The following is a 25,022-nucleotide window of genomic DNA, read 5'->3' as shown; positions in this document are numbered from 1 at the left end:
AGGACAGAAGACTTGCAAGAATCTTCTCCCGAGACGGCAAATTTAGCATAAATGCGGCTGAGTTCAGTCGCCTCTTCCTGGGCATCCAGCAGGTACTAAGGAAGAATGCCTCGGCTTCCAGGGCGTGCATAGATCTCCAGGGGATCTGGCTACAAGGCAGATGCTGAGTCTAAAGATCTTGGGTGGGATGGGGCATAAGAACGACATGAATGTACGTTCAGTGCAGTAATCGAACCAGGAAACAGCATTCCCAAATCTTCCAGGAGAAGAAGAGGGGAAAAAAAAAAAAAAAAAAAAAAGGAACCCGGTTGTACTGAGCCATCCTGGGCGCCCTGTTTCCACGTCACAGGTTAAGGCTCTATGTTTGATCCTTCTCTGATTTTTCTCGTGATTTTGCTTTCGTAAATCCATGGTGACATAGCAAGTTGCGTGTGACTTTTGGATTGCTTACCTTTCCGTTTCATCTAACTCTGAGCAAAAATTTTCCCCCAAGTTATCCTATGCAATTAGGGAGACCGGGTTTATTACGTGCATGGCTAAATTTAGACACCGTTCAACACAGGACGTTTTGTAGTTCGGCAGGTCTCATGAAGGTGGTTCTACAAACCTAAATTAGATCCTCATCCTAACAAACTCAGCCTGAAAAGTCTCTTTTAGGAATAATGTAACTGTTTTCTCTTTTTTTCCCACTGAAATGGTTAAAGAATCAGGAAGAAATTTAGCAATAAACATGAAATCATTGGAGGTTGTAGTGTTTTCAGCCTCCAAATTACAGGCTAATAAAGCTCATTCTAAACCCCTTCTTCCTGAAATAGTGTTAAAAGAGTCTTTCGAGTAGGACAGATATGGCTTCGTTATTTCTAAAATACATACAGCAGTTAGGAAAATATTTATAAATATATCCTCTTGCAGGATCCTTATTGCATACAGTAAGTGAGATATCATCCATTTTCCATGCCTGGCTTGCTGAATGATCATTTGGGAAAGCAGTCACCCTTTGAATATAGCTTCTAATAATCCTGTCCATCAATCATATTTTTTTCTTAATCCATCCATGCACCATTTTAAGTGCAAATAAAGATCACCTTCCCAATATCTATGAAAATTAAATCCCATCACAAATGAAAATTTACAACCCTATCTTATATTAGTTCATAGAGCCATAATCTCGATAGCTAAATCTCTCCAACACAGTCAAATAAAGTTAAGTGAGTAGTCTAATTTGGCGTTCTAATTCAGGCTTATGGTATTGACCTTTTTTTTTTTTTTTTTAACTGTGTCATTGTGGAAGTGGTGTCCGCCTCCCCCTGCCCCTGGGCTCTGCAAGCCTGGCATAAACTGAGACCACCAGTGGTCCACCTTGGCTGCTCACGTACGCTGAGCTCAGAAGTGGGAGAGGAATCAGGACAGGCAGAACACACACTCTCAAGTATGCCCATATCCCAATCCCCGGCTACCCATGTGTGTGTGAGCTCACTCGCTCAAAGGGACTTTGCAGATGTGATCGTGTCAAATATTCTGAGCTGGGGAGATGATCTGCAGTATCCAGGTGGGCTGACTATAGTCACAAGGGTCCTTGTGAGAGAGAGGAGGGACGGTCACAATCAGAGAAGGAGCTGTGAAGACGCAAGCAGGGGTCAGCATGATGCACCGTGAAGATGCAGGAAGGTGTCCCTAAGCAGCTGGAAAGGGCAAGAATATGGGTTCTCCCTTCGAGCATCCAGGAGGAATACAGCATCGCCAACACCTGGATATTAGCCTGGCAAGACCTATTTTAGACTTCTGACCTCCAGAACTGTCCCATGATACATATGTGTTGTTTTCAGCCACTAAATCTGTGGCAGGTCGTTACAACAGCCATAGGAGACTCATACAGACTCAATGCAGATTGTGTCCATTTGGACCACTGCAGTCTGGGGTGCAGACTTACCGGGTAAAGTGTGATTGGTTCTGTCTACCTTCCTAACAGTGACGCCATCCCTCCTGACATGACACAAGGACACGCAAGGACACAGGAAAATCTCAATTGATTCTGCCTACCTTCCTAACTGTAATGCCATCCCTCCTGACATGACACACAGACATGGAAGTACACAGGAAAATCTCATTGTACCTTCAAGCACAGAGCCTTGGCTCTATCTATGGGAACTCAACCGGCTCCCCATTCCACAGGAGGGGGTTAGGACAACGTGGAGTGAACTACTGAGCAAGGAAAAGACTCACACCAAATGCAAAACACAAAGCATGAGAGAAAAAGAAGACTTTTGCAAGGATGTCTCTGGTTTGAAGCCTCAGGCAAGGAGTCATGCCCTCTATTCTGCTGCCCATGACCATCTGACACATAGCCTCTCATGACAGGGAGACTGAGGCTCATATGTCACCTGCCTCCCCGGTGAGTCACTTACAGCGGGCCTCATGAAGATTGATACTCCTTCATTTTAACTCAAGCAGCCTAATCACGGCCTGACGGGCGGTCACCCCACCTAATCCTTTGCCTAACGCCTTTGTGCACCCCAAGGCAATTCAGTCCCTGGGCCACCTGCTCCGGCGTAATTACAGCCTTGATGAAGATAAAGCGCGTTTGGATCTTTGCTACTGAGCAAGATATCGTTCTCCAGCCACAAAGGGATCACTCCCCCGGGAGCCAAAGGTCAGTGTACGTTGTGAGTGATGGATCTCTATTCTCCCGGCTGCAGGCGCTCTGCAAATATTAAATATCTATGAACCTCCTGGACTCCGATGATGGTTTCTAACTGCACGGGGTTGGGCTTCCAGATGTATGTGCAGGGTAGAAAAAACGCATAGGTCGGTGTTCTGCATGCTGAAATAATTCACGGCAGGAGGAAGTATTACTCAGAAATTATATGGCTGCACGAAATGTACTTAAAAAATTACTAATGATAAATTCTTATATTCACAGCCTCATCTACAGTTCCTTTCCCAAATGTCTGTTCATGGAATGAAAGCATTACACTCAAGTTAAATACTTTAATAATCAATCATGATTTTAAATGATATGACCGAAAGTTCAGTAAGCAACAGCTTTTATTTTTTTACCCTAAAAGGGTAAACCGCATAAAAATAATGTGACTCTAAAAATATGAAGCATGTGAAATAAAGCACACATATAAAATAATGCATCTTTTTTAGCGTTTTTTGTTTGTTTGTTTTAAAGGAGAGTGTTGGAGGAAAAACTGATCTTTATTAAGGACTTGGCATGAAGTCAGTATGTAACCCCAGGCATATCATCTATTCTGAAAAAAATTCTGATTTCTACAATTCTAGTTTTCTCCTCTTCGAAACAATGGGTTTGAAATTAAAGTGGAAAAGTTCTGTCGTTTATGCAGAACTCAATATGACCCATACACTGGGCTGAGAAATACATATATTGTGACTATATTCTATAGAGAGACACATTAATATGATGACATTTATATATAATACACATATGCTTATATCTGGATAATATATGCACACATTAATATTATAGATAATATATTAGTATTCATGTACTATGTGAAATTTATATTTATAGGACATGGTATACTATGCAATATGAATCGGTATAGCATATAAATGTATATATGTATTCTTTGACGTCATTCCATCTTTATATCAAGGGAAGGTGTTGTCATTGTTTTTTCCTATTTTACACATGAGAAACTGAGGCCCAGAGTTACGTGCGCTTTCCAGGGACAAAGACTGGACTATACCCACAAGATGGTTCTAGAGCAGTGCCTGGTTCCATCAGCTGCCTCAGGACCACCTGGGTGCTCACGCACACACACCTGTCTCGGCCCCGCCCAGCCCTACCGAATCAGTATCACTGGGCAAGGCTTGGGATGTGCATTTGGAGTGCATTTTACAAGTGATTGCTAAGCACCCCCAAAATCTGAGAATCCCTGTTTCCCCTGTGCAATTGGTTTCAAAGCCTCTTTCAGCTTCACATTCACAGGACTTAGAAATTCAGTGACAATTTTGCAATATCTCCTCAGGTCTTTTGGCTAATTATACACTGTATTTTCCATAGAGCGATTTATAAAACGTGAATAGGGATCCTCTTAAAACCACCACAGGGAAGATAAACGATAAGGAATGCATCGCTGATTTGCACTCGTGTGTGGCTAACGCAGGAAAGACATAATGTACATTCTGTATAAATTTGTATATAGTGACGAATTGCCTTTTCTTAATCGGATGCAAATGTCCTCGTGATTATGAAGGTCCAACACGCTACTGGAACTGTGTTCATTTCCTCATGCTGGGTGGCCCCACATCCTGAAATTGTTGGTCAGTTCTGGAGGCCAGAAGTCTGGGATCCAGGCGGGGCAGACTGCTCTCCGCTGGCTGCTCAAGAGGAAGCCTTCCTGCCTCTTCCAGCTTCTGGGGGCTCCTGGGACTCTTTTGTGCTCCTCGGTTGGCAGCTGCGTGATTCCCATTTCTATGTGTGCCTTTACAAAGCCTTCGTCTGTCTATGTCCCCATCCAAACTGCCGTCTTCTCATAAGTACATCAGTCACTGGATTCAGGCTCGCCCTGATCTACCATGACCTCCTCTTAACCTGATCACATCTACAAAGACCCTCTTTCCAAAGAAGGTCACCGTCACAGGTTCTGGGCAGGCATGAGTTTTGAGGGGGCACTCGTCAACCCAGTAGGGTGACCTTCAAGAGGAGAAGCAAGTCGCAGCCCGTTTGCATGATTTTAGACAAGTTTGACCCCATGGAGGACGGTGCTTAATCCACAGAGGTGACAAGTGTGGAAAACACATCGTCCCAGTTCTAGAGATCTCCCGCACACCGTAGTGCTTACAGCTAACAATCCTGTGCTGGACCCTGAAAGTCTTGTTAAGAGAATGGCTCTCAAGGTCGGTGTTCTTACCATAAAGAAAAGGTGGGTGGGCAGGAGGGAAGTTTTGGAGGCGATGGATATGTTCATTTCCTTGGTGACCACCGATGATGGCGTCAAAGATCATTGCCTATGTTCACACATATGTAAGTGCGTCTAATTGTGTGTATTAATTCTGTGTGTCTAATTGTGTGTATTAATTATGTGCAGTTCTTTGTAAACCAATTATTGCCTCGATAAAGCTGCTAATAAAAACAAGACGCAAATATACACCCACAGAGGTAAAAACTATGATGGACTCGCTCTGGAGCAGGGGGCAATGCGTCTGTCCACGCTGGATTCCCAGGGAGGCAGACGATTCATTTCCCACAATGCACCCATTTTCTGATTCTACCTCCAAAGTTTTCCTGGGTGTTCCACCGACCTTTCCACAAATCTGTTATTCCTCTCACATTCCTCTCCACAGACCCTTTTTTGACCAAAAGAAAAAAAAAAGAAAAAAAAAAAAACCAAAATGGTATTTGTAGAAGGAAATCTATTATATCTTCCTTCCTTTAACCTTTTCCTTTGGTGATTTTTCCCCTCTTCCTTTGTGCAGTGTGAAAGCATCCCTTTCTCTATGTAGAAACCATGAAAGGACTCCATGGCCAAGCCATTTACTTGGATGTTTATTACCTAACGAGTTCTATTGAAGTTTTCTAATTCTGCCCATCAGCAGAAATCCCTGAAGATTTAAGAATACAGCTAAATCTTCCTGTTTATTGCCTATTTTATTTTGCGTGCATCTGATGCTTCTACCTAAATATATTCGGCTTAATTTGTTGTATCGCAGTAAGTAATCTGTTGTTGAATAAGCTGGATGCACACTGCCCTTACCAACTACCTCCCAAATTGATTTTCTAAGTGTGAAATTAAAATGTCACCAGAAGAGCGAACTTTAAACAATGGCTTGCCATGCCTTCTGACAGATGCTAGACTCCCGCCACTAAATCCAGCTTCTTCCATTAGATTGGGAATACAATTAATAATGATTAACTTCAGAATATGGCTTATAACATCATTGTATATTTTCTAGGGGAAAATTAATTCTACACGCACTAAAGTAAGCCTATCTGTTATGTGTTAAAGAGCTTGGATTTTGAGCTAGGATTTTGTTGAAAGATGTAGTCCTTTGGGGCCATGCTTTTTCCCGTGATGGAAGGTAGGTACCTATGTAGATATTTATGGAAGATCTACAGGTCCATGAAAAGGTGAGGAGAAAGGTCTATAACATGGACATCCAATATCTTTATCTAGCCCTGTGCACACAGCCCTGAGCTCAACTCCACAGGGACGAACAGCCTGCAGATGAGAATAGGGTCAAAAATCACATCCCACCAAGGGTCTATTATAATAGTATAATATTTGCTCCTGAAACTTGGTCCAGGCCAGCTGTTTTATGAATGAATGCTTTTGCTTATGAAGAAGGTTGGGCAAAAGAGAACAGAGAGATCAGGACCTGAAACCCCATTTTCACCACTAGGAAGTGACTTAGGTCAATGTTTGCAGAGAGCTGGTAGGGACTCCATGTGGAATACATTTCTGCAGAAAGAACATGGCAGCATGGAAAGATGGTGGGCTTCTGAAGGCTTATGGTACCCAGGGCCAGCCTGTTTCTTGGCTTAGAAAGGAAGTCATAGAATAATTGTGACTTGGGGCACCTGGGGGGCTCAGTTAGTGAAGCGTCTGCCTTCAGCTCAGGTCACGGTCCCAGGGTCCTGGGATGGAGCCCTGCATCGTGCTCTCTGCTTGGTGGGGAGTCTGTTTTTCTCTCTTCTCCCTGTTTCTGCTCTCTCTTGCTATCTCTGTCGTTATCTCTGCCTCTCTCAAATAAATAAATAACATCTTTTAAAAAAAAAGGAACAATGGTGACTTGCAGTATCTACCTATGGTACGATCGCATCTGTATCAAAGATAATGAGCAAAGGCACTATCTTACATAAATTCTATGTAGCGATTTAAGAGCAAGGGACTTGAAGTATCATCAACTAGATTCCCATCTTGACTCTTCTGTTGACTCTTCTGTGGACTACCGATGGGACTGTGGACAACTGTCCATGGGACTCTCGACCATATGCTTCATTTTTCTGTGCCTCAATTTCTTTGGATGTTAAAAGGGGAACACGATGGATAAGTGGTAGAATGTTGAATGCTTAGAGTCATGTCTGGTGTATTTTAAATACATACATATTTATTATTTTTTTACAGAGGAAAGCCTAGGAGTGATAGCTTCCATCCTTTGTCAGTTTTCTTAGAGACAAAACAAAAGCTGGAGGGAAAGAATAGATTTCTGTAGCGGTGATCCCCTTAAGAGTAGATAAAAGAGACAATATTGAACTCTATCGAATCACACCCATGACCAACGGTTGTACTTGGATTCCAGAAATGGAATCCCTGCTATCACCAAATCACAGAAACACTTCTATCATTAATTTTTCTTATTATGAATACAGTTCTCCCAAAGGGACAAAATACCACTGGAGAAGAAAGTTCCTATTATTTGGTTATAAAATAAAAATGTAAATTGTGATTTGGCAACAGGCTTAAAACAGTTGTTAAACATTAAAATTAAAAGGAAAAAAATCGCTGTGTCCAAATAATGATTCTTTCCAAAATATAGTTTTTGGTTTGGGATTTTTTTTTTTAAATAATTGTCCTTTTGAGAGAGTGATTAAACAGAATCATGTTCAATACTTTGTAATGTTTCAATAAGCAAATAGTATTTCCCCAAAGGGCACTTGTGGTACTAAACTGTTTGTTCATAATTTGCTTTCAAAACACTTTTATAAAAGAAAGCTGAGTCCTATTTAATTCCCCATTTAAATAATTCTTGAATTTCTTATGAAAATCACATTATACTGAATTTTTACCCGAGCATTCAGATTTTGACACACACACCACAAGCATGCACATGCAAATATTGCCTGTAATGTTCATTTTCACATTATACTCGACTTTTAAATATTGTTTCATGATTGGTATTGAAGTATCTGCAATGCCCCTTTCTCCTGGGCAATTCGACCACTTAAATATTAAATATTTAGCAAGGGCGAAAAAGACAAGGCATCACCGTGTTAAATTGTGTAATAGTTAATTTTAGGGTGGTAGGGTAAAGCTATTTTTTTTTCCTTTGTACATTGAGTGCAGGTAAAGCTCCCCCTTTCTTTAACTGACATTATGAAATAAAAGATCCATTTCTTCCCCCTACAAGCTCTTTGTCTTCATCTGGTAGCTATAGGGTTTTTGTCATATTATGATCACTTGGAACTGATGTATTTTTTCCCCTTGAATTCTTTACAATATTAACCTGTACTTACACACACACACACACACACACACACACACACACAAATCAAGGCCAGTTTTTGAGCTAAATATAGGATGCCCTATGTCAATTAATACACCATTATTTACCTGTATTCCTTTCCTGTGTGCATTCTTTATACAAACTCTCCTTTCTCCTTAGCTCCCTCACACTTTGCAAAATACCATCTCATTTCCTTTTTTTTCTAGAATGTTCCTGGGAATATCTACCATAGAGAACAAACAGCCTTCCCATGAAATTCCAAGTCCTAATGAAAAGAACAACAGTTCAAACACATATACCCTGTATTCAAGACATAGCTGTCTGGGTAGGCATAACAAAGACTTTGTCTTTTCCAACTTTATGCTGTGAAGGTACAAGAGGGAGGGAGAGACAGGTTGCAATCACACCCACAAACGCTACCAAGAATCTGATGCCAACACATCTGGGACGAATTCAGAGGGGGAAGCACCACAAATTGTATTGTGGCAGGGGGGAAAAAAAAAGTCAAACAAACCAGAAAAGCGACGGGCATCATCTTGTGATGGGGAACAGGGATCAGCACGTTCTCGTACAAGGGGACAGAGCATCAATATTTTTGGTCGTACCCATCAGGTGGCCCACTCTGACTGGAGAGCTCGAAACCAGCCGTCAGCAAAATGCAAACACATGGGATGACTGGCTTCCTGTAAAACTCAACAAAAACTGGTCACAGGGCCTGACTGCACTTTGTGGTTGGTGAGCCATTAGCACAGAACCCACCGAAGAAGGGTCGGAATAGGCTTCTCACCTTGTAGGCAATGCCCAGGCTTAAATGAAACACAAAAACTCACAAGGAAGGCAAAAACGTGAACGGTGTAGGAGTTTTCCATCCGTCCAGAGCAGAATGCTGGATGGTTCTCCACCCTGAGCATTTTGCACCTGTATAGACACGTTTCTGCTGCTGTTCCCTGCAAACCGGGAAAGGGTGCAGGGTCTGGGCCAGCTCTGGGCACAAGGGTGCAGGGGCTCTGAGGGCACAGCTGGTCCTCAAACAGCATTTCCTAAATAGAATGTTGGCAGTGAGGGCAAAGAAAAGAACCCTAGGGCCCACACAGACTCTGAATCTGGGGGTAACATTAAAACACGTTGATTTCAGTCAGCTCAGAAACACAGGGAAACAGGATGCTCTTCAGAGCAGAGAGCACGGGAGACTGTGCATGCCCAGCTGCCTGCACGGCCCCCCCTGGCAAGCAGTGAGTTTCAGGGATTCCCCTCCACAGGCCCAGGAACGGCGATCGTCTTATTCGAGACGAGGAAGGGAAACACACACACAGATACGGAATAAAAGAATGGGATTGACAATCAGGGCCTGTAAGCAAAGAACATAAATCTAAAATAGTTCACCGCACCAGAAGAGCAGGGAAAAAATGCCTTAGCATCAGGGTTCGTTTGTCTAAGTGAAATGGGAAATGTGGAGAATAGACTGTGCCCCTTTGTGACTTGATGCGGTAACTCTTTACCGGCCTCCAAGGATGCTGTTCTAGAACAAGGCTGCATCAAGGGCAGGGAAGGTACCACTGGGAATCAGACAGCACAAGGCTCAGTGCAAGACTTCCAGGCTGGGGGTCAGCTAACAGCATAAGAAGTGAGGACGATCCAGGTTTCTAAAGGAACAGCCAGATGATGGAGATTTCAGTGTCTGCTGAGATGTAGGGGCTCCTGTCAGCCAAGAACAGTCCCTGGGCAAGCAGCTGTCCCTTGCTCACAGACCCTGAGGGGTTCCAATGAGCAGGAGAGGGACAGGGCTCCAGGTACCAGAGCTGACCCACAAGGGAGGAGCGTACATTGTAAAGACCAAAATCTGCAAGCAGTGTGATAGATAAATTCATTGGCGTGCATGGGAAAATGTCCATTGGACGTACATTAGGCACATTTAAAAATGCTTTACTGTGTCGAGGAATTGGAATAACTTCAACAGTGTTATGCGATAGAAATGACTATTCTTCCTAATTACCCAGGCAGTTGCTCCCTTACTATGGAATCCAGCCGAAGGTGTGTTAGTCTAAGATAGCACATAACGAAGCAAGGGGGATGGAAGAAATCATAGAAACAGGTCAGGTTTTAAAAATTAAATTTTATTCTATGGTTTAAGGGAAGCTAAACCAGCAGAAAATGAAATCCTAGCAAGAAAGAATTGGAAAATGAAGTTTTGTCCTCAGGGGAAATATCAGAAAATGACTAATGTGAGGGGGGAACAAAAAAACAAAACAAAACAAAACAAAAACACAGCTTAGATTGAGAGTGTGAAAAAAAAAATAAATGGAAATCACTAATCAAAAATGCATGACACAGTCTTCAATAATAAATGATGTGTAAACACTAAACTAATGTGACCTGTGTACATTGTGGTTTAAAACGAAGAAGAAAGAAAAAATCTGAAGGATAGTACAAAAGAGGTGAAGCTATTTGCCAAGATAGTTGCTATTCCAGCTGCAGAGGTGAAACAAGGGAAGGAAGTTTCCTTTGCCATCGATGGAAGGAACAGGGGGCCCCATTGGGCTGGGGTCAGGAAAAACCTGTTACTTGGGATTGAAGGCACTCTTTCACCAAGGCTACTGATCTCAATGAGGAACAAATATATCTCCTGCCACGTAGACCTCCCTCTTTCTCCTGCCTGAGAACTAACTGTCCAGGTACATTGGAGCCTAGGTAGCAGGAAGACAGTTTTGGTAACAGTAACATGAACTCAACCAAGTTACGGGTAGCTTTGGTTGAAGACTGTTAGAATTTCTTTTGTCTTGGTGACTGACCTGGTGAATAGGTTGAGTGTTTCCTAGCTTCAGATAACCAGATGGGAAACATTTGGGAAAACTCTTCCCAGTACTTAGAGCTAATCCTTCAAACAGCCCAGGTTGGGTCCGGAGCTTATTTCAACATTAGTAGCAATCAAGTAAGTGACTGGTCTTCTAATCCTCATGGGGAATGGTCAGGCCCTGAGATGTCGTTAAATTAGCATAGGAGGTTGCTTGGTGTTTAAAGAGGCAACTCATTTTTCATTCTGACATTTTCTACAACTACGGACAAAATAATATATTATGGACAGTCAATAAATATATATGGACTACTTTTGTTTTTCTTTGCTTCATTTCCTTGGAAAAAAATATTTTCTATCCATGGAAGAACTGGGGCCAAGGAATCAACAGTACCTATCACTTCCTTTGTGGCCTAAAGTGAAACATTTGTAATAAAATTTAATAGTAACGGTGATGATTAACTTGATGCATCAACATGAATGGCCCATGGGGTGCCCAGATATTTGGTCAAACATTATTCTGGGTTTGTCCATAAGGCTGTTTTGGATGATCATGTTAAGATCACATGTGAACATGTGAATTGGTAGACTGAGTAAAGCAGACTGCTCTCCCTGACTTGGGTGGGCCTCATCCAATCAGGTGAAGGCCTGAATAGACCACAGAGGCTGTCTCCTCCATGAGTAAGAGGGAAATTTCCTGCCTGACTGCCTTGGATCTGGGACACTGGTTTTCCCCTGCCTTCAGACTCAAGCTGAAACATCAACTCTTCCTGGGTCTCAAGCCAGATGGCCTTCAAACAGGAACTATGCCATAAAGATGATAAATAATAATAATAGTTGCAGAAATAAAGAAAGAATGTAGAGTTATAAAAGCAAAGCATTCCACTTCAGACCAATGGTCTCTTTTAAATGCTCTACAAAATGTCTCCTTCAACCACGGTTGTATAGTGATGGGCAGATTTTGCCTTTTACGGAGGAAAACATTTGTATTTTCTTCAAAGATGGCATGACTTTTTGAGCCTGAAAATCCTTGAGTCCTGCTGAACCACATGCAGAAGCCTGGTACATACAATAGATCACAGAAGGAATTACCTAGTTGACACCCGAGAAACCACTACACAGTATCTCGGGTGCTGGAAAACACCACTTGAGAACCACTCTGTGTGACCGTTTATTACTAGTAGTAGGGAGGAAATGATAAGTAACGGATCCGTAATCCATCCTCTCTCTTCTGGGTAAAGAAAGAAGGAAGATAAACTGGTCAAATCTCCTGGAAAACATGCTGATAAGAAACAGGGTGGCAAGCACTCTATCGTAATTTGTCAGAGGGAAAGTCTCTATGTATGGAATGCTTTGGGGAGGGTGTACCTAGCCTAGATAGAATTGCTTATGGAAAACAAACCTGGGCTCTAGGAATTTATAGGACATTTATACATAGGGTATCTATCTAACTGTGTGAGTAGAAACTGGAGATGTTTCATAAGCAAAATGGCTCCTTTCTGGGTAAGTGATGTGACTACATTACATAGATGAGTGAATGCATGTAGGTCTGACCAGAGCTTGTCCTGATATGGTAAGAAGGAACAGCTCTGGAGTTCTCCGATCATCTCTGCTCCTGCCATTATTTCCTCCTGCCATTTGCAACAACATGGATGGACCTTGGCGGTATTACCCCAAATGAGGTAAGTCAGGCAGACAGACAAACACAGTATGATCTCACTGCTATGTGGAGTCTGAAAAAAGCCAAACTCATAGAAGGAGAGAGTAGAATAGTGGCTGCCAGGAGTAGGGTTGGGGGAAATGGGGAGGTGTTGGTCAGAGGGTACTCACTTCCAGCTATAAGATGACCAAGTGCTGGAGATCTAATATTCAGCATGGTGCCTCTCATTCACAATACCGCTAACAATACTATACCGGAAAGTTACTAAACAGGACATCTTCAATGTTCTTACCACACAAAAATTGTAATTATGTGGGGTAATGGAGGTGTTAACTGACCTTATTGTGATGATTATCTCACAATGTGTATGTGTATCAAATAATCACATTGTATACCTTAAACCCGGTATTGTAGGTCATCAGGTCTTTATCAATAAACCTGGGGTGGGGGGAGTAAAATGTAAAGAATAATATGAAGTATCTTAAGCAAAGGGAGTGTTAAAGCACTCTCACTAGTATTCATTAGTAATATCTAGAATTGTTTAAGCAATACTTGATTTTAAGAAAATACACTTCAGATCACTTTTTTTATATCTTTGCGATAATTGCATTCTCTTTCATTTTTTTTTTCTTTATTTCATTCCGGAATAAGAAGTGTCTTTCTTTCTTTTTTCTTTCTTTCCTTCTGTTTTGTACAGGGCCTCTATTAAGGACTACTGGGAAGTCCTTCCAGCATTACTGTGGATTTTCTCATCTTTGTCGGCTCTGTCTTCAGTGGGATGCTGTCTTCTGTCAGCTCCGTGGAAAAGGTCTATGTGGCAGGGTCCACGATGCGGGGCAGAATCCATGAGACATCAGTCATCTCGCTCAGTAAAGAGGCATCTACGACATGTACTACTTAGTGATGAAAGAGGAAGGGTCTAAATAAAGTGTTTAAATTTTTCAGAGAAGCTAACTCTGTTAGAATGTAAATCTTTTATAGTCCTTACGGATTAAAGCGGACCCTTTTCTACTAATATCACCTACACTTCCATGGCCTGAAGGCACATTCTTCTCTATGAAGGTGGATATTGAATATTAAACAATAGCTCAGGTATCTATCACTATACAACAATCACCCTAGAACCTCATGGAATAAGGCAACGGCCATTTTATTATGATCATGATTGCTGTGTGTCCAGAATTAGTTGCTGTGTGTAACAGCAACTAAGAAGATTCAAGGAGGCTTATGTTGCTCAGACGGCTGGAAGGTAGAATTTTCTGCAGCTCCCCCACTCACATGTCTTGCACCTGGGCTGGAAGGCATTAGAGGTGGAGCTCAGGTAGATGGTCAATGGAAGCATCAACATATGGCCCATGCATGTGTTTGGGCTTCCTCACAAAATGGCAGCCACCACATTTCGTTAATACCAATGCTGCTAGAAATATATGCATATGCTTGCATGTTACCTGCATATCTTCTTCAGCGAAGTGTTTTGAAACATATTTTCTCTAACTTGTGCTGTTTATTTTCCTATTATTGAGTTTGGGCGTCCTTTATATAAGGTATATACTTTAGTAGGTCTTATGGGAAATTGTTTTGCCCATGTTTCATTTTAGTAAGCCTCCTTGTTCCCTATCTTATCATTATTGAAAGACAGATTAGGTGGGTAGAGACTTATAGGTTGAAAGTTTCTTCCTAGAACACCTTACAATATTACTCCATTTTTATGGGATCTGTCGTCGATGACAAGAAGCTGGCTGGAGTCTTCTTCCTTTATAGTTAATTATGTCTTTCTCTTCAACTGCCCATTTTCCTTTTTATTCTAGTTCTTTTTTATATAGTCTGCCCACTTGTGAACCACTGAATCTGATTGTTTCAGGCACAGGTTTGTACACGTTCATATTTCATGCCGATTCTTCATATGTTGCTAATCTTTGAGAGTCCACATAGATATATTTTGTACCATCTTTATTAGTCTACTTTATTCCTGACCTGTTTGATGGTTTGCTGGCATTTGTCTGTGTGCTCCATTCTTTATCAATTCCTTCATAATAATCTTCTCTTTTCTTTTCCCCCCCCAGTCTATGCAATTTACGGACCCTTTCTTACATATTTCTAACCTATGTTTAATTCTGATGATCAAGGCATATATTTTTAAAATAAGACTTTTAAAATAAAATGTGGTTTTTCATCCCAATAGATCTATTTGGTTTACTTTCAGCTGTGTCATTTCTTGATTAATTTTGCCTTTTTCTCCTGCTGTAGCTGTTCCTTCTATTGTTTTATTGGATGAACCTCCTTAAATTCAAAAACTTAAACTATTTTTGGCAATTAATCATTGCAATCTTAGTGACAATCCCCACCTTGCACTAGGATAAGGATATTTTATTACACCAATAAACATCTTTTAAGAACTTGACTCAACTCTGATTTTGCTCCCCAGACATAAAGCAGATTAACGGTTGGGTAACTTTTTAATTTTAGTGTTACCTGGCTGATGTTATTTATCTCACACTAGGATCTCTTTGCCCACTGTCTATTAAAAATCTTCATTCCTTTCTACTTTTCAGATAAAATGCCCACATCTCTAAGAATCTATACCTCCATCCTCTAAGGTTTACTTAATGACTTCCTTTCTTCCCTTAGGATCTCTGGTATAAATGTCTATTTTTACAATTTATTTAAACTAATCATTCTCATACACCATCCTCACTATATCTCCTCATGAAGGGCATGATCTATATACGTTTGTCCACCAGAAATTTGCTCATATTAATTATTCATATTAATTATTCAAATGTTAGATGAACTGACTTGTGAATGTGAAGTCTTTTGTAAACAGTAATGTAGAAGTTTAATCATACATGATTTCAACATTTTGGGTCAGAGTAGGAAAGGAAACAAAAAGCACACTACTATTTTTTGGGCAAATCTAAATATTTCCTCATGTAAATACATATTTAAAACAAATGACTTCATGTATTTTGAAACAGTCATGTGGCAGAGACAAAGCAGGTAGTCTCTAAACAATTATAGTCAGGAAAGGTGAGACATGGAGCCTATATATATAAAATAATTATTTCATGAAATCAAATGACTTTTTTTCGAGACACTGAAAACTATATTGGGGCTTAAGAAGACTCTTACTTCCTCCTTGCTTTATCTGATAGGATTACCCACATTGTGGATTTCAAACAAGGGCAGTTTTATTTAGAAATATGTATCACAGGGGTGCCTGAGTGGCTCAGTCGTTAAGCATCTGCCTTTGGCTCAGGGCGTGATCCCGGCGTTATGGGATCGAGCCCCACATCAGGCTCCTCCACTGGAAGACTGCTTCTTCCTCTCCCACTTCCCCTGCTTGTGTTTCCTCTCTCACTGGCTGTCTCTGTCAAATTAATAAATAAGATCTTTAAAAAAAAAATAAAAAAATAAAAAAAAATAAAGAAATACGTATCACATTGTGCCAAGAGAGAAAAATATGCAAAACGAGGACAACGGGAAGAGGGTACAGCAAATGGGTATTATTTCACTTCAACCAAATTCCAGTTTATAAATATAAGGAGAGGACAGTAAGGGACTAAAGCTCAGTTGGCAATCACTGAAAGGCAGTCCCTCTTCCACCGGGTACCATGAGAAAGTCCCGTTGCACCAACACATCCACTAGAAACGGAGAGATCGCTCTCCATTTCTGCATGGATAACAGACTAAAGATGCCCAGTGGTTGCCCAAGCACACAACTAGCAAAGGGCAGACTTTCTACAGAAATCCAGGTCTTTTCCAAGGACTACGCACCAGTAGTCACACCAAATTCAAATAGAACACGATCGCCTCACGTGCTGCTTTGCTCTGGAAGGATGATACCATTGGTTCTGTCCATCTGCTCTCGTGTTTTATGCTCCCCCTTCCTTCCTGCTGCCTTTCAACTTTCATATTAAGGGTTTTTTTCACATATTCCCAGTTTCTGACAGTAAGACAGGATTCCTATATCAAGTATCACCATTTTTTAAAGCATTAGTGTACAATGCTTTCTTCCAAAATATACAACTGTTAATTAAAATATTCCTTAAAGAATAGTTTTAATTTTGCAGGAAAGAAACAAAACAATACATGTAATAGGTATTCCTTCTCATTGGTTAGTCTGATGATAGTTGTATATATATATTTTTGAACACATGCCAATCAAATGAAATTTCTCAACAGAACTTATACTGAGGAGTTAGGGGTTAGTAAATGTTTTGTGCTTTTTGATGAGTTTTATATCTTATGGAAAGGACACGTTATAAGATTTTAAAGGACAGATTAGTTGATCGACATATATCCATAATTAGCAACTTACTGGACAGGCCATGATTGGATTAAAATTGCTGTTAGAAGTTGTACTTGAGGAAAAAATGAAGCAGGAAATCAAGTTTTAAGTAACAATTGAAGGAGCATGTAATGATGACAGCACACCAGTGAAACTGTTAATGTAAGTGGTTCAGGTCATACCAGATTATTTCTATTTTAAACAAAATCAGATACCAGCCTATAGGCCTGTTGTCAAGTTCTAGGCAAATAATGCAAGAAAGACACATAGGCCAGCGTAAGTATTTTATGAATAACATTGCTGTGATGTGTCTTCAAATTTATCTTTACTTTCTGTGGCTGATTTTCCCTGCTTAATTTATATTGAACACTAATCTTTGGTGACGAGAAGAGTCTTGTCTTAATGGTGATCTCTTTGTTCATTCATGTCTTCCTTCATGGCAGAAATATTCATTCTATAGGCATCTACTGGATATATACATGACCATACATGGCTCTTGGTCTTGGGAAATTATCAGCAAATATTACCATCTGATATTCTAGAACGTAAGCACTCGGTAGACAGATAAAAAGATAATAGGTATGTAGATTATAGATAAACACCATAGAGATGCATTATAGATACAGATTGTAGGTACACCGTATATAGCTATATATAACGACACATACGCACATACGTATAAATTCTAATTGTCATTCACGCGAACTGAAAAATAAATAAGAATATACAGATGTCCGATCCACCCAGATTTTCCATAAACACCATCAAATCCATCGCCGGGACACCTAGTACACCAGGCACTCTTAACTGCTCTTTGTCCCTCATTTCACACTGCATGTCACCACCCATTCATGTACGAATTGTCTAATTGTTGCTAGATCATTGTCATACTTTGATACGGAAATATCTAGGCCAGCGTTCAAAGTAGATCTTGTAGAGAAATGGGCTTTAGAGGTACTGCTTTTCACCAACTTTTGAATCAACTTCCCTTTTGTTCATTATAAAAGGTCTATGAATTACAAGGGCAGCAAAGGCCATTCGACTCCGACGTCAGGCAGGAAAAGGCTGGTGGCAACGATGATTTGTGGGCCTTTGCGTTCATTGACAATGTTTATGGATAAAGACTACCTCCCTGTGTGTTAGTGGAATTTTGAGGTCTCCTTGTGAATGCAGTTGGTGCTTACACTACAAAACTGACTCAGGACCCAGACCGAGGTCATTATCTGCCTACCCCAAACATTTATTTAGAAGGTTATTTTTTAAAATAATCTAAAACTGACAAATAGAGGTCAGTTAAGGGAGATTTGTAGTATTACCCAAACTTCATTTTTAAGCCTCTGTCTGCCGGTCTAGATAGAATCAAATACTTGTGCGTTCTTTGAAGAATATAAATTGTTTCCATTGTTGGCCACTCTCTGGGACTTTCTTAGTCACTGTCAGGGATCAGAGATAAGGGCTGGGGTCTGAAGCCAATAGGAGAGAAATGTACACTGTTGATAAAAATCAGAGTGCCCTTCTGATACCAACGGCGCTATTGAGCCGCTCACTGATACAAATAGCTCCGCGGGCTCTTTGGAATCAAACAACTTCTCTTTCTTGGGTGGAAGTAATTATCCTGTCTGACCTTTCTTCCAAATACCGGGCAGCTGGCTTTGCTCGGGCGCTTAGGGGGCCTTCCTTCAGGGCATTTGGAAACTGCAAAGATTTTCAGGATTCCGACTCCCAAGCCTGCCCTTATCTCCTGCTCAGACCAGGGAAGAGTAAAGGGAAGTCTTGGTCGCCCAAGCACCTTCCTGCTGGCCCGTTTGCCGCACAGGGGGTTTCAGGAGAAAATCTATGGGTACGGATTCCTTCTCAATCTTTTTTGGTCACTAGGACCATGTTCAAGTTTGATTAATTATTACTTTACGAGAACATGTTTCTTTGTGGCCCCTTCTGGTTCAAAGGCTCCTTGATGCATGAACCTGGAGCATTTTGGAAAAAGCTGGCAAGTCACTCCGGAAGGAAGGGCTCTGTGAGCTCGTTTCCTGGCACTGGCCCCTGGTTCTGTAAGCCTTGTGGAAACACTGGCTTTTGTTCTATATTTACTTTCCTGACCCAGACAATGTTATCATCCCGCTGCTTAAAATTAATGATGCTATGCTGCTAAGGATTCCAGGGCGAGCTGAGCCGAGATGCACCTGTAGGTACGTAGAGACAAACACGGGGCTCTACACGCAGAGATGTGTGCACACAGTTCAGGCTACACCACCCGTCGCAAATGCCAGACATTCAGCTGCCTGTCTCTGTCCGCCGTGTCAACTCTGTTCTCCCACCGCCCCCCATCCACGGAGACACCGCCCCGTCACTTACCTGGGGCAGAGCGGCTCGCTGTTCGCTTTGTTTCTCGGAGGCAGCGCGTCCTTCCTTCTCAGGCACGTCTGCACATATGGTTCTGGAGGAGCTGGGGCAAGAGAAGGGCAGCTGGAGCTCATGAGCTCCCAGCAATTGTCCCCAGCCCTCAGAGCAGAGGGCGGGGAGTGAGAACGGCCCGTGCTCTGCCCTTAACTGAGTGCTGCAGGTGAAAATGTGGTTAATCTAGAAACAGTTCCTGCAGAAGGAAACAGGGAGCAAGAGCGAGACAGAGAGAGAGGAAGGAGGGAGGGAGGAAGGGAGGGAAGAAGGAGGGAAGGAAAAAGGGAAGAAGGAAGGAAGGAGGGGAGGAAGGAGGGAGGGGGAAAAGGGGAGGAAGGAAGGAGGGGAGGAAGGAAGGAGAAGAGGAAGGAAGGAGGGAGGAAGGAGGAAAGGAAAGAGGGAAAGAGGGAAGGAAGGAGCGAGGGAGGGAAGGAGGGAAGGAAGGAAAGGGAGAAGGGCAAGTCCCTGCCCTAATGGTATCTGGGGAGGCGGAAAGTAAGAAATTAAAATGCAGTGTAAGTTCTGTGTTAGGGGAACACTGACAGTCTACGCCTGTGCTCTCTGAGTGGGTAGTACGAAGAATGACAATCCATGCCAGCCTAGACCCTCCAAGGAGGCTACCACGGGATAACGCAATGCCAGGATGCTACCTGGTCTAGAATGGGCGCCTCATTAAAAGTAATTCCTGTTTGCTCTCTTTTGTATGATTGCACAAGTCAATAAATCATAAACCTGACCCCAGCCCAAGGCTCTGTAATAGCCGTGTTAGAGTAGACAAAAAGCAGGCTTTCTTCAACGGTGTTGGCAATACCTAAAGGGTAGTGGGTCCCTAAAGCTTTTCCACCTGTCCCGCCATCTCTCGGGTAACTGGAAACATTTTCTATGATACCGGCACCATTTTTTTTATATAAAGTTGTTAACTCCTGAAGGACCATTGGAAGATATCCATCATGTGCGTGTTGGTTTGCTTTTAGGCCGTTGACTATGTCCTGTTGGCACCTTATTGCCACACTTGCTCATGCAGCCCATGTGACCGGATCCCTGGGATCTCGACACAACCCTGCCACAGTCCTGACACAGCAATACTGTTGTGCACCACCAGCTACAGTGATGAAGAGAACAGAGACAGACTCCGAGTTTCAGCTGTGACATGGAATTCCCTTGGAAGCTTCCCGAACTGAAATTCGAAGAGAATGAAAAAAAGCAACAACAGAATGACCAAGAATTGTGGAACGAATTCAAAAGTTGTAGATTACTCATGCCTGAAATGCCAAAAGGAGAAGAAACAGATAATGGAGTAAAAGAAATATTTAACGTTAATAGCGATAGAGTTTTCCAAGATGAGTGGCAAACATAACACTGAACCAGATAAACATCCAAAGTGACAGCTCTGTCTTTCACGATTACAGTGCAGAAAATTCAACACAAAACGAAATAAAATCTTGAATGTAGCTGGAAGGTGGAGGAGAAACACCTCACCTGTATATAAACAAAGATAAGAATTTAAGTGGACTTCCCATCAGAAATCACAAAATCAAGGAGAGACAGAGTGACATATTTAGTGTGCAGAGAAAACAATCCCCAACATAAAATTCTATGTCCGGTGAAATGACCCTTTAAACTTGAAGGAGACATAGATTTTCTCATAGAAACGAAGGCTGAAGGAATCCATTGCCTCAGACCTGCTCTACCAGAAATGTTGCTAGGTTGAAGGAAAATTAAATAAATCATATAGATGGGATCTTTGGATCTGATAAAGGAAGGAAAGCTTCAGACAGCGAATAAAATGAAGGTAGAATAAAATATTTTAATATTCCATGCTTAATTGAGCTAATGGATAACTCCTTGTAATTATAGCAATATATTGGGTGATTTTAACACACAGATAAATGTAATAAATTAGAGCGATGTTGTAATGGACAAGAGAGGAATTAGGGACACTATTATAAGTTACTTTCACTGTACATGAAGTGATACAATGATTATTGAAGGTGGATATGAATTAGTTTAAAAGGTGTATTGAGAATTCTAGGGAAATTAATACATTTTTAAAAGAGGATTTTAAATACTGGAGGGAAATGAAGCAAAATGTTAGCAAAAAAAAAATAGAAATTCTATAAAATGCATAATTTAAACTAGAGAACACATTTAAAAGAATTATAATGAATACTGTAAGGGATGATAAATAGAAATTCTATAAAATGCATAATTTAAACTAGAGAACACAGAAAAACAGGGGAGAAAGAAAATAAGTGTAATGAAAATATTTATAAATATGGTAGATATTAATCTTGCTACATAAATAATCCCTTGAAATGGGGACGGTCTAAATATATGGATTAAATGACAGAAATTATCAGAGTAGGTAAAAATGTAAGACTCAAATAGGTTGTCTCCAAGAGACTCAATTCAAGTATAAAGACAAGGATAGGATCAAAGTTAAGAGATGGAGGAAGATATACCATGGAAATAACCGAAAGAAGCTGGGGTACCTATACTGATTTCAGACAAAGCGTACTTCAGGGCAAGGAAAATTGTTGAGGGTACAGACAGGCATTCCACAATGAGAAAGAGGACAATTCTCTAGGAAGACGTAAAAGTCTTTAGTATGCACGTGCTGGACAACAGAACATCAAAGTACACAAATAAACACTCACAGAACTGCAAGAAAAAAATAGACAAATGCACGAATATAATTGGAGAACTTCAACACCTCCCTTTTAGTAACTGATAAACAAGCAGGAAGTCATTAAAAATGTCATTGACCTACGCAAGCCTGTCAATCAACTTGGTCTAATTAGAGATCAGTATAGTATAGATAGTATACTACATATAATCTACATATAAAAGTAGATAATATATGTGTAGACTACTCCATCCACCAACAGCCAAATACACATTATTTTCAAATTCAAATGGAACATTCATCAAGGTAGACCACACCCTGTGCCATAAAACACTCCCTAGCAAACTTAAAATAATACAAGTCACGCCAAGTATGTTTTCAGAAACCAACGGGAATTAAACTTGAAATCAACAAAGGAAATATAGTTGGAAAATCCCAAAATATTTGGAGAATAGGGAACATAATTCCGAAAAACACATTGGCCCAAAGGCAAGTAGCTCAAGACGAATTTTACAATACCAAAGTCAAAATGAAAGGGAACCTGATCAAAATTTGTGGGATGCAGTGAAAACAGTATTTACAGGGAATTTTTTACCACTCAGTGCATCCTTTAGAAAAGAAGAAAGATTGATCATCGATAATCTAAGTTCCTGCCTTAGGAACCTGGAAAAAGACGAACAATTTAAGTCTAAAGCTAGCAGAAGAAAAGAAATACTAAAGATGAAAGCAGAAATCAATGACCTTGGAAGAAGGAAATCAACAGAGAAAATCGATGAAAGGGAAAGCTGGCTATCCGAAAAGGTCCATAAAATAAAAGGCCAGGCTAGAGGACCCAGACGTTCAGAGCCTATCACGTCTATGATGTATGTCTACATGCATTGGATATATTTATGCACATACGTTTAAATATATTTTACACATAATGCATATTGTAGACTTTGCAAAATATTTGTATATTTACATAGATATATGTTTACGTGTAATACGTAGGAATAAACGTATTATTGTACATTACATATAACACACGCATTACATACATATGTTTACAGAGCACGTGTGCAATGGTGAAGTGCCCTAGTGCTTGTAGGCGACCGTAGCCTTCTGAATTGTAGGAGAAGATTCCATTCTAACCATAACACTAAGCATTTACATCCTGCCAGAATGTGTCAAACAGAAAGAGGGAGAGAATATTTGTGCTAATTCCAAATTGTTCGCAAGCTAGTGATCGGGAAGAGCCTTTCCTGTATTGCGTGGTTATGCACAGGGATGGGTTTCAAGGTGTGGTTGGGGAAGGATGTATGTATGGGCTTAGCGATGGGAGGCAGACCTGAAGTGCCAAGTCACACTAACCCAGTGTTTATTGATGAAGGGTCTGCTATGAGCCAAGTGTTTATCAACAAAACAGCAGCACAGAGAATGGACCAAGTGGGGACTCAGGGATTGGTCAGCGGAGGCCCTTATTTAAATCCAGGTGTGTCTGCCCCCATCTGGCACGGTCTTCCCCACACCAGTGCTCTCCAGCCGCGTTCCCTGGAGCCCTGGGGCCCCATGGAGGAGGGAGCCCCTACAGCCACAGCAGAAGGAGGAAGAAGCTAACCATACACTCAGACGTATCTGTTGCATGCATTTGGCTCAGCAGAAAATTCAGCAGAGAGAAAATACCACTGCTATGTTTCCATCTGGAACTTGCCACACTGTTCAGTATTAAAGTATGAGACACACATGAGACATCCTTGCGCACCCAGGTTTCTGCGCCCTCTGACACCTCTTCGACCCAAGCTCTCTGTCTCTGACGCCAGACTTTTCACTGCATGAGAATATGTCTAATCCTCCATGTGTCCACTCAAGGATTTATTATCAGCGAATCAAAATATATTTGTTCTACTTCATTAAAAAGTTTGAGACATTTTCCCAACCTAATGATCCAAGGGACAAGATGCATAAGAACAATGTATGGGGTACCTGGGTGGCTCAGTGGTTAAGCGTCTGCCCTTGGCTCAGGTCATGATCAGGTGCTGGGATCGAGCCCCACATGGGGCGCCCTGCTCAGTGGGAAGTCTACTTCTCCTTCTGTCTCTGCCCCTGCACCCTACTTGTGCTCTGTCTCTGTCTCAAATCAATAAATAAAATCTTTAAAAAAAAAAAAAAAGAACAATGTAAGCCCAGAAGAGATCTGTCGTGCAGGTGTGCTCTTGGGAACATCAGATAACACCCACCACTAGCCCCTTTGAAGCTGTCTGCCTCCAGATACTGAGAAGCACGGGAGGAAGGCTCAGAACCCAGTGTCATGTGGGAGCCAGGATGCTGTCTGTCTGTCCCCACACTTTCCTTGGAGGGTCTGTTTTATAAAGTCTGTGTCTTTGAGTCCCAAATAAAGTGAAAGGCATCACTGTTTTGTCTTCTGTTCTAAGGCAGAGAGTTCTCCTGGAGGGCAGGATGGCGAAGGTACCATCTTTCTTTCTTAGTGATGTATTTGTTCAGCTCGGATGTAAGAGCTCTATTTCAACCCCACTTCTTTATTTGCCTTAGCCAAGGAGTGCCACGTTAACAAAAATACTGAATGCCGCGGAGCAGTGGCTTTTGAGAAACGTCTCTTTGCTCACTAGATACAAATATACTTTTTCATAGATTGGTATTGTCATGTTTCCACCACCCCCAGTTCCAACCCCACTCCGGAAAGGCTAATGACTTACGATCCTCTGAGAAACAGTGTACTTGTGCACTGTGGCAATGAAAATTGATCCCACAGTTAATCACATTTGAATTGTTGGCTAATTGCATGACTTGGATGGATTTTCGTTTTACAGAAAAAATTCCCTGGCTGTTCACCGTCTCCCGCGAGGTCGGTTTCAGACACTGCATCCAACATGCTCCGCTCTATGCTTCTCCTTGGAAGAGTCACCTGCAGGGAACACCGTGTACTTCCCACCGTTGCCCCAGCGTGGGAGAACATGAACGGGCCCGTGAGATCTATTAAAACAGGACCAAAAAATGGATTTTTTCCCCTCAAAAGGAATTCAACATGCCCGAATCACTTTTACATTCTCTTTCCCCTAAGAGATGAAGAGGA

Source organism: Ursus maritimus (assembly GCF_017311325.1).
Source record: "Ursus maritimus isolate PB19 chromosome X unlocalized genomic scaffold, ASM1731132v1 scaffold_X1, whole genome shotgun sequence".
Taxonomy (NCBI): Eukaryota; Metazoa; Chordata; class Mammalia; order Carnivora; family Ursidae; genus Ursus; species Ursus maritimus.
The sequence above is the reverse complement of the archived record's forward strand: the minus strand, read 5'-3'. Positions refer to the sequence as shown.